Raw genomic sequence first — 15,982 nt, 5'->3', positions numbered from 1 at the left:
TTCTAGGTGCGATTTACAAAGCATAGTCGATGTATACAATAGAAGTCTCGATAAGTTAAGATTAGAAAAACAAAGTTTCAACATTTTTAATTTTTCTTTACATTAATCTTTTAGGTCAAACATAATTCTTGGATGAATGATTTTGTTTCATAACAAAATTGGCTCCGCATTCCTAATTTGATCATAGAAATTGATCTTAAGAAACTTACACTAATCTGATGCTTAATAATTAGTTCACTGGTTCTCTTCGTTAGTTAAGTTTATTCTTGAACATCTCTCTCTCTCTCTCTCTCTATATATATATATATATATATATATATATATATATATATATATATATATATATATATATATATATATATATATATATTCTATTATTAATATTTTCAAGCTAATTGACTTGTTTTATTGTTTTTTTTTATTTCTAATTGATTTTTATTTGACTTTTTGCTTTTTATTATGCTTTTTTTTTTGTTTTTGTTTTTTTGAATGGCTATTGAGTTCGAGTCTTAACGTTATTTATCATTAAAATTTTGAATAATAAGAGAATAAGAACCATAAAATTTTTGAATCATATTATTTTTAGATCATAAACATTTTGAATCATAACATTTTTTGATCAAAATCATTTTCAAATCAAATAATTTTTTTCATATATATTTGGTTCATAACATTTTAAATAATAACATTTTAGATCATGATATTTTGGATCGTATTATTTTGGAGATTTTGAATCATATGATCATGGGTAATAATATGGGTTAATGTCAATAAAACTAACAAAGTTTTGTGTTTGATTTTAAATGGTCGTTAACGTTTTTGTGTCCATGAGGTCACTAAACTGTAAATTTACCTATTAAAAAGGGAAACCTCACTTTTATTCCCGGTTTCACGTGTAAAACCTTGGTGATCTATCTACATGTTGGAAAAAATCATCTACATCACCCCATCCCTCTCCCTTACCAGTCACCAAGCTCTAAAATCTTAAGAGAAATGTGTTTGTTGGTACCACACCCAAACAAACCCCTAATTAGAACCATCACAGTCACCACCCCACCATTATTGCACCATTTTACTCCTCTTTCGACCATCGTTAATCTCTCACCCTGTAACACCCGTTTTCCAGGATGGATCAGTTGAGGACTTTGAGGGATCAAATGTAAGATTTTTGGGAAAAATCTAGTGTCACAACGTGGTGAATGGAACACCACGACGTGGCATGCCAAATGCATGAAACACGTATCTGATGACCGCCATGAACTTGCAGCAACTACAACTCAAGTACATGATCTTTTAGGGTTTCTTCCATATTTAAGCACCTAATCTCAAGGATTAGAGCATCCTCTTTAGCCTTCAACCCTTCAATAATGAAACCCTAGACTCTATTGATGTTTAGGAACTTTTTTGCTTGATTGAAGACCTTGTTCTTGAATTTTGGTGGAGCTTGAGGAGGGTGAAAGATCATTTTGGTGCAAGGGAGCAAGGGAGAAACTTGGAATCATCATCTTCTTTAGATTTCTAAGTTTTTGGAGGTATAAAGCACTCATCTTGACCTTTGTTCTTCTTGACGCTAGTTTAAACTCATTTTGTATGATTTTGGACCCTTCCTTGGATGCTCTTGGAGTTTGAAGAATTCCAGAGCTTGTGACGGATTTCTAAGGTCATTAGACTTCTGATGAATAAGAAAAATGGTCATGTCTGGTGTACCTTGTTTCCATGCTCAAGTCATAGCCTCATTAAGGACTTAATGGACTCAGGGTTTCAGAACTTGCCTTGGGGTGAGGTCCTAATGGATAAAGTTGGAAACTTTATCCATTAAGTCATTGAAAAGGACTAGATCTAAAGTTATGGGTTTAAATCTATAAGGATTAAGCTCTTACTGAAGAATATGACTTTCTGCCAGGGACCACGACGTGGCCAAGGGCTTGCCACATCATGGTAGAGTCCTGCATGTCGACTATTTTGTCCTGACGTACCTACGACGTGGCCAAGAGGTCTCTATATCATGGTGAGAGTTGACTTGGTTGATGTAAGGTCACACCTTATGATCTGATGAGTTAAACTCTCTACACATTGTCTATTAGCATCAGCGTCTACATGCCGCCAGCGCCAGCATATCACGACTATCAGCGTCAGCGAGTAGTATAGTTAATTCTATGTAATTTTTTGTATACTAGGTGAATATATATATATATATATATATATATATATATATATATATATATACATATGATGGGTTTTATACATAGCAAACAATCCTATGTGTGCATTCAACCCTAATTTTAGGATCTATGTTTTCACTATTAGACATACAAGCATTGAACACAAAACTAGAAACCCTAGGAGGCACATGTAATTTTCGAAATTAACCTATAATTAGGGTTAGGATACATACCTTGATTGTTATATTGTAATAACAATCAAATCCTTGAAGATCTTGAACTTTGGTAGCAAGCGCCACAAGTGTCGCGCCTCTAATGGCTCACAAACAAACCTAGCAACCAAGGAATACTTTAGAGAGAGAGAGAGAGAGAGAGAGAGAGAAGTAGAGTAGAATTTCGGCTCTTAGGTTCTTTTTGGAGTGCCTTGGCCGAAATTTAACCCTAAGAGGGTTTATATAGGTGCTAGGAAGGTATTGGATTAGGCAGGTGTATCCAAGATAACCCTAATCCCTTAACTTACTCCCTAAGGCATCCAAGGCACCCTTAGAACCCAAGGAAACCCTAGGAACACCCTAGAATTCGTTCCCCCCCTTTAGGGAGGTTCTAGAATGCTCAATGCTTAACTATTGAACATTGTCATCTTTAGTCCCTTGTAGTTTCAATTAATTCCTTTAATCCCAAAATTAATTCCAAATTAATTTCTGATTAAATATTAATTAAACAATATGATTTCTAATTAATATATTATGTCCATAATACATTAATAATTCATTTATATTGATTTCAAATTAATTTATTAACCAAGTAATAAATTAATAAATCATTCTTCTTTCTCTAACAATTATCCTATTTAATTGCCTGGTTTAAAGGCAACCCAAAAGGACATTGCTACTATCAATTCAAGTACATACCAATTATAGTTATGGGCTTAGACACTTAATCCAATAGTCTCCCACTTGGATAAGTCTAATAACTATAGTTGCAAGTATAACTTCAAAAATTGATTAGCAAATTTTAGATACCAAAAGCCGCTATCGAATTCTGACCTAGTCAGTGACTTGTCCTTAGATAAGTGATCAAATATTCCTCCGTTCTACAAGATATCATATGGACATGAAAAATGGATTATAATCAATCTCTGTCCAAGAGTTTTTTCCTGATTTCCGATTCATGACGACTGACTCAGACTACAATTGAACACATCAACTTAGTCCAAGCTTGGACACGCGCTTAAGATGTCATCACTAAATCATCGAGGGGCCCAAAATAATTGATTTTATCCCATTTAGGGTAAAAGGAACGGATAAACTTCGACTCATATGCTTGTACAATTCACTCATAAAATCATAGACAACAATACGTTTAATAACATCAAGTTACTGATGCGTTTACGTATTATCAATGCACAACCGACTCGTAAACAACAACTTATATGTATCCATTTCAAGAATATAAGATATTATCATCTCAGAAATTACTCGTGATTAAATCCATGAAGTAATTCTCTGAGCGTGGGTTTATCCAATACTCAAATTCCTATTTTAGGAGTACTCATGAACACTGCAACAAACTTGTGCCATGTCTAAGCTCTTAGAAAATCTACAACCAGATTCATGATAGTCTTAATTCACTTCTTACTTCTAAAAGTATGATCGACTGTGGACGTTTGAATAACCTAGTTATTCGGGAAGTAAAACATGCGAAGTGAAACACAAGAATAATCTAATTAACTATGGTCTCAAAGATTTTGAATATAAATAAAACACTTATTATTTAATCACCATATTAATTAAACTTTATTCATTGTATAATGTTTTGAGTAATCAACTTAATACTTGAATTAAAACAACAGTCATGCCATGCTCCAAGCACCCACACTATGTTTATCTATGGTATTTTCTTTGTGACACAGATCAATTGAACACATTTCCAATGATGCTCATTTCACAATTCCAAATCCTTATCACAAGTGTACGACTACCAAATTCTTACCACTACTAGAATCTGTTAGAGTCTAATCTTACACGCAATGATCCTTTTGTAATGTCAAAGCACCAAAGTCACAGAGACTTTACCAATGATATTACAAAGCATTCCATTGGAAATTGATTACAAAACAATTCCAAGGAAATGAAGTCTCACATTCAAGGAGCATTCCTTGCACATCCTTCTTGCATTAAAGTTACTAACTCACATATATATCTCATTATCCAACTCCCATTATGGAAACATTTCCATATTGTCATATGACTATCAATTCTGAACAAGAGTTATCTCCACTTAGAACATGTCAATATGGTCCTTCCAAATTTATACTATTCTTCCAACTGTTATCAAGCAACCAATCTTTGGTAAACCTCAGATTGTCCTTAACAGTTGTTTAACAACTTTAGTCATATCTGGTTCCAGTCTTTTTCTCTCTTAATGCCATAGGCATTTGGAAAATCAGAACGAGTGAGTATTATTGAATATGCAATCGATCCTATATCCGAAGCATATGGGATCCGATACATACTGTCTTACATAAAGACATGATACTTGATCAGTCTCTTGCTACAATATTTCCATATATTGAATTTCCTATGTTGAATCATTTCAACATGATATTCATATATGTCCATGACTATGTTTGATTAAAATTTCAATCTAAACTTTTCGATTTGAAATGAAGTATTAATGCCCTCTCCCTTAAGCTTTACTATAGCGAAACAATTCCCAAATTCTGCAACTTTGCAAATTTAGACCTTTGTTTCCTATAAATAGCATTACTAACTTGCAACACTTAACATAATAATCACGCTCCCACTAGCATGACAATTATGTCCTTACCAACATAACAATTATGCTCCCACTAGCTTTGACATGTATCTAGAAATCAACTGGATTTCTAGAATCAATACCTATTGACTTTCCTACCAAAGTTTAGATATCTTATAAGTGATGCTTCGATAAGTCTTTATCTAGAATTCTCAAGCTCATACACCTTTCATTAGACAACTTATGTGTGTGTCTAAACCCTTTGAGAACTTATGGCAATAAGTCCCGAATGTTCAAACTATTTGCCATTTCTCACAATTCGAACTATGAAAAGGGATGCCGTAATCATACTCGAATTTGAGAACGAAGTTATCACAACTGCTAACTCTAATTTAATCAATCCTTTAAATCTACTAGTGAAAGTGTTTCCTCACGATGATTTGCATGAAGTAGAGAGAAACCTCTCACCACTTAGATTTTATGGTGTATGTGTTCCTATCCATGTTAATTTGTCATTTCCAACCACTTAGATATTAACCAAGTAATAAATTAATAAATCATTCTTCTCTCTCTAACAATTATCTTATTCAATTGCCAGGTTTGAAGGTAACCCAAAAGGACATTGCTAATATCAATTCAATTACATACCAATTATAGTTATGTGCTTAGACACCTAATCCAACAATATATATATATATATATATATATATATATATATATACTAGTAGTGTACCCGCGCAAGCGATAGTGACGAATAGGTTCTTTCGGCAATTAGTTTCATTCTAAAACATGATATATCTCAATGAACACAAGGTATATACGTATTATTCTCGTTCGGTTATGTGGAAAAAATAGTTGTAACCATCGCAATATAGAGGGAAATAAATTTTTAGTGTGCATAAGTTGGGGCCTTATGGTTTCGGGTTAATGGTTTGGATTTACGACTTAGCGTTAAGGTCTTTTTAATTAAGAGTTGACCTCACTTGAGCATCATTGATGACCTGGAAGGAAAGCCTTTGGTCCCTTGTACACCTGGCAATACATTATGACCATCAGTTGAAACCATTTCGAGATCTGAACCTGGGTTACTCCTCTTTGGAGTGTGATTTGACATGCCTCCTCTATCACTTAGTTATCAGGGTTATGGTTGCGTTTAGGGATTGGGCTTTAAGGTTTGAGTTAGGGTTTTGCCGCTTGCGTTCGTTAATACATCTAATTTAGTTTTAATATTATAAAAACTCAAATTTTTTTATATTTTATTTTTGTTTAGTTTTATTTTATTTTTAGTTTAAAAACTTCATTTTGACCAAATATTTGATGATTTTAAAATTTTAAAAAAATAATAATTGTGTTTACAATAAAAAATAAACATTCTCATGTCATTCAAAAGAAAAATATGTTTTAATTATGAGTTAAAATAAAAATGTTTTATTTTGGGTTACAGTTAAAAATATGTTGCTATTTTGAATTAAATATGAAAATATGTTGCTATTTTATGTTAAATATAAAAATATGTTTTTTAAGTTAAAATAATATCTTTTACTCTTTTAAAAAAAATTAAGAGTATACAAAATAATTTTATTTTGTTGTATTTCCTTTCGGCTGGTGGTAGATAACTTCTTTTCAACATTTAGTTTGTATATAAAAACATATCATTTACCAAATATATGTAATACATCGAAAAATACTCATTATCATTTAGTCTTGTTATAAACTTAAAAGATAAAATATTTGGACGTAAAACCAAATCAAACAAGAACCGAAGCTAGTTGTAACCGGTTAGTGGTATTCGGTCGGGTTTTCCGGTTTCGGCTAGAACCGGTATTCGGTCTGATTCTCGATCCTAAGTCCGGTTCTCGGTTTATGGCTTATCCAGTTTTCCCCTGGGGGCGAACATAATGCGGTTTAAGGCAAAACATATTGGTATTCGGTCGGGTTTTCTGGTTTCGATTGGAGCCGGTCTTTGGTATTCGGTCCAATTCTCGATTCTAAGTCTGGTTCTTGGTTTATGGCTTATTTGATTTGTTGTAGGAGAGAACATAGTGCGGTTTAAAATAAGTTTGGCCAATGATATCTTTTGAAAGTTTTGAAATCCTAATTAAATGGCTAATGTTACCATCAAAGTCAAAATATAATATGTATTAATATTTTTTAGTATTTTAAATAATATAAATTAGTGATTTTTATTTTATACACCTTCGGTACAATTCGGTTTTCATGAACCAGTTTCTTGATAGAAACCGCACCAACCCCCAGACCTTCGTTTTTTCAAAAATGAAAACCACACTATTTGTTTTTCCATCGTTTTTGGTTTGTTGATGACGGTTTTGTTGATTTTTTAATCAGTTTTGTTTTTGCCTATTCCTAGTTTCTGATTTTTCCGGTACCTGTCCAATTCCAAACCGATTTACATGCATATCCATTACCATTAAGGGTTAGACTTGTTTAAACTTAAAAGATAAAATATTTGGACGTATTTTATATATACTCTTTATTTATGTAATAAAGAGATATAATGGAATTTTGTTATTAATGAATTATTAATTATGTAACCATAAATGGTATTCTTAAAAAAAAGATGTCAAATACACATATTTGCATATATAACCCACATAAAAATTTGAAAGGGTATACATACATCTAACAATAAGGATCCTATTTATTAACACTAACCTTTTGTTAGTTAATTTCACGCACTTTGATCTTTTAAGGAGAAGTAACATCAGGGTCCTTGATAGAATAGTCAGAATATGAATTACAACTTAAAAGACGCAATAACATTCTCAGGCTCCAGTTTTCTATGAGTTGAAAAAAACACATAAGAAACTATCATTACAAACTCTACTTCCCACTTTTATCCTGTTTAATCATCATTGCAATTAAGCTCATCAAAACCTTGGTTAGTGAGTGCGATCCTGTTTCATCAAATCCTAGAGAGCTCATCTCAGGTATCCTTGTTGCATAGATACACCAAACTGCATGGTTTGTGAGATATTGTTAACAAAGAAACTGTATTAAATAACATTCTCCGTAAAACTAAACAAAAAAATGTTTTAATAAAAACCATAATTGAACAGAAAAAACATATAGACATTTCCTACCTGGGCTAACTTCTATATTTCTTGCAAAAGGAAAATAAGTAGTTATAAGTAAAGATATAAGTAAGTAGCATCACCCTCAAATTCTTCAGTCGTGTTATTCAAGATCAAATCTTTCACCCATATTCCTTTTCTACGATTTATAAAAAATTAAAAGCAACCTTAAAGACAATTTCATCCAATGATTACTGAATGAGACTAGATTAGCATTTTACACTTTAGTTTATGTGTATTACTATGGACTGAATGAATTGATTCAATGTGAGAAAATTACCATTTTACCCTTTTATTGGAGGCTCCACCTTATGTATATTAACCTCTTGAAGAGAAGTTTCCACATCCCATAAGTTCACAATATTCTTATAAGTACAAAACATAATGTTATATAAATTACTACAAAAATATGATATTTTATTATGAAAATTAAAAAACAACAAAGAATTAAAAATGCTTATTAAAACGTAAATAAAGGAGACTGATCCTGATTGAGATTCAAGACTGAATTGGCATCATTCATAAGTTAATATGAATTAGGATCGACAAAAAACAAACTATCATTATATATATTTAGATGTGGGGTTCTTGCCTCAAAACCCCCTTCATGAATCTCACATACATACAACACCATCATCCCAAAACTAATCGTCTTAAACCCTCAATTAGATTTTCCATCATCTAAAGGAGAATATAAAAGATGGTTAAAGAGAAAGGAAGAGCATGAAAATTGTATAAAAACATGTACTTTATCACTCCCAAGAGAAATGGAAACAACATATGCGACCTGTCCATCCATTTTATTGTTATAAATATCACAGAATTATAGAGCTATGCAAGCTAGGACCTGCTTCTTCCTGATGCTTCTTTGCCAACACCGACACTATATGACACAGATAAACAAAACCAAGTCAACAATGTTAATAAGAATCCATACTAAGAATTTTTTTTGTTCAAATATAGCGTCAAAATAAGTATTATACATCAATAACAATCTTTTAATTGTAGTGGATAAAATCTGCAAATTTTGGAATCAGACAAAGGTGATGAGACAGTGTGTTGTTTTGGACGAGATATTTATTTATCCAAGTCTAGGGTTATACATATATGATCTGAGATGTTGAGTAACCAAAACAAAGTTAGGAAATAATAATAGGAGATTGGAGAGTGTGTCGAAATTCATTTTGTTCTTACCTAGAACAGGTGGCCAAAACCCTTCTAGGATGGTGGGTAATAGAGGAGATTGGTGTAGGAAGGCATTGATTTATCAAGCTTTACATGTGAAAGAGAAGATCAGCTGGGAATAACCATAAGATGGTGATGCTGATTGCTTCATTTTACTTTTGTTGTATCAGCTACAAATACCGATTTGCTCACTATCTGTGGATAGTTCAACAACTAAAGCTAATGAAACCACAAAATCAGAAGAACAAAAATTTAAGAGTTCCAAGGTGAAAACCTTGAAATTGATGATAGTGATAGTTAGCACTTGTTTTTTACAAGATATAGATTCATCTACGATCCTATAATGAGAAAAAGGCGCAAAGAGGAGCTAAGATGTCGTTGAAGATTACCAGATCGTGAAGCTAGTGCCGATGGAGGAGAGAGTCAAACACCGAAGAGTAGAGGAAGAGAGATGCAGGGAAAAGGGGGCACAGTGGCAGACTGTAGTTTAGGGCAACCCAAAACCTTTCATTGGCCATATTCTTCGTCGGGAGATCAAAAACAGACACCAGATTCATGAATGAATCAAACGATCTGCAAAATGTAAGAAAACTCAACGATTTGAAAAAAAAATCAAACAAAAATACAACAAAATCAAAACATACTGATACCTTGAATAGATCTAGAACAAATGGAGGCAACATGGAACAAAGAAAAGGTTGTTGCTGGCGCATGTGACAGGTGGTGGTGGAGGATGGTTGCTGTGTGTTTTGGGGAGAGGCGATGAGGATATTTTAAGAAAGAGATGAATGGTTGTGGATGAGAAGGATCTAGGGTGTAGATGTGGCTGGAATTAGTTGCTTTGAAAACGACATTGGATTTGAAGAGATGTGGAAAGAAGGTATAGCGTGTGTAGAAGAGGAGCAATTGTTTACGGAGATTATGGATGCTTAATCGGTAGATTAATGGATTTGGGGGACTATTTGAATTTTGAATTGGATTTTAAGGTGTGGGTTGATTGATTCAAAATTTATCAAGAAATAACTCAATAAGGAAGGGAACTAATATAGGGGGAAGAGATAACAAAGCGAACATGGGAAGAGATAGGACCGGATACAAGAGGTTAAAAAACTTAGGATGCATTGTTTGATTATACTTTCAGCTTCTAAGTTTGGAAAACTTAACATTTAATGTTATTATATTAGTGCATTGTTGTATCTTAAGCTTAAACATTTGGACGTCTTAATAAAAATTATATTATTATATTTAATCTATTTTTAGAAATAGTAAGATTTCTTTTATAAGATAGTAAGATATATATATATATATATATATATATATATATATATATATATATATATCAGATCCGATATCCTTGTGATAAGGATCAGTTCTTATTATAGATAATATATAATCCCATTAATCAAGGGATATAGTTGTATAGTTTAGCATATAATCTACATTAGGGTAAACCCTAATGTAGAGAGAGTTCGTCTTGGTGACCGTCTTTGTGACAAACCGTCTTCTAGGTGAAGACAAATCCTTTCTTGGTGAAAGACAATTTGGAGGACTCTCTGTGTTATTTACTTTCCGTTCTTTGTTTTTCTTAGATTAGTTTACTTCTGTTCTTTATACTTGAAGTGTATCCGATCAACACAAAACCTTCAGTTGACCATTGACTTTGGTTGACCGTTAACCATTGAATTTTAACCAGTTTGACTTTGGGTCAATCTTAAAGGACTTGGGTAATTGATTAAGGATTTATCTGTATTTGGTGCCAGTCAGTTCGCGGGAGTGATCAATGCATGGAATGTAGGTGTTGTTGTATTTCCTTGGGTCTTCAATTTAGGTGAGTTTCTTCATTATACTATGTGTCGCAGCATATATCCTTGTGTGTTAGGATATATGAGTAGTGGTATGTTAATTAGACTACTAGTAGACCGACAATCGTCTAGTGGAGTGCCCTAGGGGATATATGTAGTCACGTAGGATCGCATGAGAACTCTTGATCTAGGCTTTGTTGCTTGTTCTTTGTTTGGTTGTAGCTCTAAAGTGGGGTCGCCTGTTCGAATGTTGATCTTACCTATGACTACATATAGTTATGCATTCTTGGAGTTCTGTTGGTTTTAACGTAGTGTATTATATGATACTCTGTATGCGGTAGTGAGCTGTTATACAGGTAGACTAGTGTAGATAGTTGCATGTGTTTATGTTCTGGTTTGTTTGCTTGTTTGATTTATTTGTTGACATATCGGGTGGTGGGTTGAGGCGGTCTTGCTTTGTGCAGTAGACTAAGATACTTGGGCAGGCCAGTGGTTTGTTGTAGGCCAGGTGGACCAAATGTCTACTGTAGGCATGGGAGGGGGACCAATCGTAGACTGGAGGCCCAAGAGAGTGGTCCAGATGTACTGTAGGCCTTACGAGGCGGTCCAGTCAAACTGAAGGCTCGTGTGTGCATGCATTGTATGTGTATTGTGGTGTGTGGTATTTTAGGGGAACTCATTAAGCTTTGGCTTACAGATGTGGATTAAATGTTTTTCAGTTACCATTGGCGATCGTGGGAAGGCGAAGGCCTGACTGCACACACTTATCAACAGTATTGGAAATTCCACAATTATTACTCTACTTTGATTTTTAAACACTTGTATTTTGGAACAAATGAGTATTTCTTAACTTAGGTTTTATGAAAATTATGTTCAACCTTAATTGAAAATGAAAAATTTGTTTGTGAAAATAGGAAATTTCACACCCACACAAAGTTTCGCAATAAGTGTAAACACAACGACTTCAATAATAGGGCTCATCAGTGTGAACACAACGACTTCAATAATAGGGTTCATCATCACCACCGCCAACAAAGACAAATAAATTGTTGATTGTGTCAGTAGAAGTGATCCAGTTCATATTATTATTATGCCTCCTTCCTTTAAATCATCTCTGATTCAAGCGAATTTCAGATTGAAAATCTCTAAGAAGTCTTGCCTCTTTTATGCCACTGAAATGGAGGCACTTGCACGGACGATTTTTGCCCAATCTTGTAACACTTGGTTCAGGTACTATTCAATTTTCGGCATTTTAGGGTTTTGACTGGAACTCGACGAGTTGGGGAGCTCCAACTCGTCGTGTAGGAATCTATATGGACGCGCAGATTAAGCACCCAACTCGACGAGTTGGGGAGCCTCAACTCGACGAGTTGGGGAGCCTCAACTCGACGAGTTGACAATGGGGATGAAAAACCTAATTTTTCGGGCATTGTACCCTATTTAAAGGACTTAACCTCTAGGGATGGCCTCCTTACCAACCTCCTTGCCCAAAGAAAACCCTAGAATCACCTCCCCCTCTTGTTTATTGAGTTTTGTGAGTATTGAGTGATTGTTTGAGATCTTTGAAGGAGGTTTTGAAGAGAGACGAGTCAAGCTTGGAGGAGTGAACTTGGATCCAGAAACTCTACATCAAGGGCTGCATCTTTGAGGTATAAAGTCATAACCTTGACATGTAGCTTATTAGATCTCATCTTTTGAAGTTTAAGCATGATTTTGGGATCTTGGGTTGATTTGTCAAAAAGAAATAGATTCCAGGGGTTGTCAAGCTAGATCTGACCCCTCCATGGTATCTTGAAGCTTAAAGTTGCGAACTTTAATGGCCTCCATGTCCCATTCATGCAATATGTTCATTAGAAAGCCTAATATGGACCCTAAAGAGTGTTACAAGTATGCATGGACGTAAAGATAGAAACTTTACGGGATATGTCCACCATTGGACATCAGATCTGTGTTTTGGGACGTTGAAATGAGAGTTTAAGGGCTTAATGGGTCAAGACCTTCCTTAAAGGAATTAGGGTTTGGGTTTAGAGCTTATTGGATGATTGTAACACCCGGGTTTGGCTACAGTGGGACAGGTGCTGGCACCTGCCCATGCAACATTGAGGATCACCGACGGTCGTCGGGGCCGGGCAGAGGCGCCTGCCGCGAGGAGCAGGGATTTCCAGCTGACTACAGAGGAGGCGCGGGTGGCGTCCAATGTTGCAGGTGTGTATCTTTTGCTTTCCTATCAGTTTTTATTTATGATTTTATTGCTATTGTCTTGCATCGGTATGGGTAAGTGTATCTTGGAGTTATATTTTCGGCTTATGTTTGGGTTATATGCCATCTGCATACCATGAAACTTAGAATAGTAGTTTGAGATCGTCTCCTTATATAGTGGGTTCCCAGGACGCGGTAGCTGTACCAAGTGTGATTGGAAGTCGGAAAGTGTTCCGTTAGTCTTCAAGAGTTGTACTGCTTTAGTATTGGTTACTTTTGGAACACTAACAGTGATAAGTGTTGGTTGCCAGCGGATTGATCATTGGATGGTAAGAAGGATTGGGAATCCTTCCAGTCGTGTGTGCTGTAAGATGTTAGTTGAATCAAAGTGGGGGAGAATCATTCGGTTATTCAGGAACAAAAGTAGATGCAAAATTAGGATGAGTTTGCATTCTCATCAGGGGGAAGGCGGCCCAAGTGGCTGTTAGGATTGAGGAGTGTGTGAATTGGGAGTTTGGGAAACTTCCCAAACTTGGGTTCGCATATTCTTGGTGTTTGATAGCTGGTATTGGGGAACCAGGTTGGGGAATTCCTGTCAGGACGCGAGTTCAGTCAGGATGTTAGATCGTGTGTGTGCTCGAGGTTGGAAGTGTTCGGATTGGGAATCAATAGTTGAGACAGCGTGGAAAGTGCTGTAAGACTGCGGCATAGCCGTAGTATTCACCAACATCCATATAGTGTGGGAAGTGCTGTAAGACTGCGGGATAGTCGTAGCATTCATTAGCAGCCAGATAGCGGGGGAAAGTATTGTACGACTGCGGGGCAGCCGTAGCATTCCTCATGTGGTCAGATAGTGTGGGAAGTGTTGTTAGACTACAGAAAAATCTGTAGCATTCACAGGTTCATTCAGGTAAGTTAGGCCCGAGTGGGTCGGTTTATAGGATTGTGGAAAGGCCACGGCGTGATCGGAATCAGGAAAAGATAGGTCAATGGGATTCGAGGTGGCATTGGACCTGTGTAGCTCTAGGTGATACCTGTGGGCAAGGCTGCTCCGTCGTATGGTTTGGGTGAGACCCGTGGGCGAGGCCCGTGTGACTATAGCAATGCAGGTGGATAGGGTAGTGTTCGATAGCCGAAGTTTTCTTCGGAAGTCGCTGGGAGCGACTGAGAGAGTGTTCTTTGGTTCAGCAACCGGCTGGGAATCCGGTATTCCAGATAGTTGGCAGATAAGTTGGGACCAGGGAGGTCTCGGTTCATTCGAAAAGGGGATAAGAGGCAACATGATGCTCGGGCAGAAGTAGTGATGTGAGGATTCTTGTGTGTGGAGTAGCTTGCTGATCGAAGGTGCTACGTCACGTACAGTGTTGGATAAGGTGTCTAAGTCCATAACTATATTTGGTATGTACTTGACCCGACCCAACATGGTCCATTTGGGTTGTACTTCACCAGAACAATTTGTATGGATAATCTTTTGAGAATAATATATTTATGATTTATTAATATATTATAAGTTATAATATATTAATATGAAATCATATGATTTAATTAGTATTGATCAAGAATTAATTTGGAACTAATTTAGTGATCAAAAAGAAACTAATTAGATATGGACTCTCTTATATATAGAATGGGCCAATGTTCATTTAGGATGGGCTAAGCTTGCATGGAAGTCCATGGATAGTCGATGGAGATTTTAACCCATGGATCCTATGGAAATGAAAGGTCATGGGTATTAGGGTTTACATGGATGTAACCCTAATCTACCCTACTATATAAAGAGGTCTTTGGCACATGAATTGGCATTAGTGTGTGTGATAGAGAAGGTGGGCCGATTTCTAGTGTGCATTACTATTCTCTCAAGTTTTCCAAGTTGTGTGGTGATTTGTTATTCCACTTGAGGCATCCACATTATTGGTGCTAGGCTCTCAAAACTCCAAGCAATCAACCACAAGAAAAAGGTATGTCATTCTACTAGATTTTATGTTACAAGTACCCCATAACATGCTAGTTAGGATGCGAACCTTGGAAAAATCAAATTTGCATGTATATTAGAGAAAACATAGATCCAAGGTTTCTAGGGTTCCATGTACACCATAGGAGTGTTAGAATGCTCAAAACTCATCAGTGGTATCAGATCCTAAGCTTGTTTTCATTATACTTGATGCAAATTGCTTGAAAAAGTCGAAATTGTGCTCACTGTTAAGTGGACTTGCCGAGTCCATGGGGGGACTCGACGAGTCCAAGGGAAAGTTCATCCTACTCGTCGAGTAGGTTCATGCACTCGGCGAGTAGGAGGCCCTGTGTGTAGATTTTCGAGTTTTGTTGCTGGAATTGGACTAGAATCATTACCCTAAACTGTTTTGGACTTGTAAAATCCGTTTTTGATGTGGTAATGATTATGCTAATCCAATTTCAATGATATTTATCAAAGTTTCAAGTTTTATATATGTTTATATGATTTTTGAAATTTGTTGATATGAATGTTCATGCTTATGAGTTTTAGTAGATCATAGGAATTATTTGCAATTTTTTGTTAGTGTAATTCTTGATCTAAATGCCAATTAATGGACTCCATAACTTGTCCTCAAGTTATGGAATTCCAAAAGTCTTTTCTTTAAAACCATTAAAACTCATAAGTTATAGAAATGAAAAGTTTTTTGAATAGTTTCAAAACTTGCCCTCAAGTTTTGGAATTTGTAAAATCTCACACACACTTTAATTCCAAACCCTAGAGTTTTAAAAGCTTAAAATTCAACTCTTATACTTTATAATATTATAAGTTAAT

The 15,982-nt window shown here is 35.3% G+C and overlaps 1 long non-coding RNA gene across 3 annotated transcripts; it reads right to left on the bottom strand.

The window, feature by feature from the left end:
• Positions 1-7,650: 7,650 nt before the first annotated feature.
• On the bottom strand, positions 7,651-10,212 carry LOC145120087 (uncharacterized). Of its 3 annotated transcripts, none has more exons than XR_013714126.1 (4): positions 9,847-10,212; positions 9,586-9,769; positions 8,292-9,391; positions 7,651-7,894 (listed from the first exon to the last, which is right to left on the bottom strand). It is a non-coding gene; the product is annotated as an uncharacterized LOC145120087 (long non-coding RNA). The 3 variants fall into 3 exon arrangements; XR_013714125.1 differs by having other exon boundaries at positions 7,651-8,894; positions 9,206-9,391; positions 9,847-10,203; XR_013714124.1 differs by having other exon boundaries at positions 7,651-9,391; positions 9,847-10,198.
• Between the last annotated feature and the right edge of the window lie 5,770 nt (positions 10,213-15,982).

Source organism: Lactuca virosa, chromosome 6 (assembly GCF_052849685.1).
Source record: "Lactuca virosa cultivar CGN04683 chromosome 6, Lactuca_virosa_CGN04683_v6, whole genome shotgun sequence".
NCBI classification, from domain to species: Eukaryota; Viridiplantae; Streptophyta; class Magnoliopsida; order Asterales; family Asteraceae; genus Lactuca; species Lactuca virosa.
This window is presented reverse-complemented; position numbering and strand designations above follow the sequence as displayed.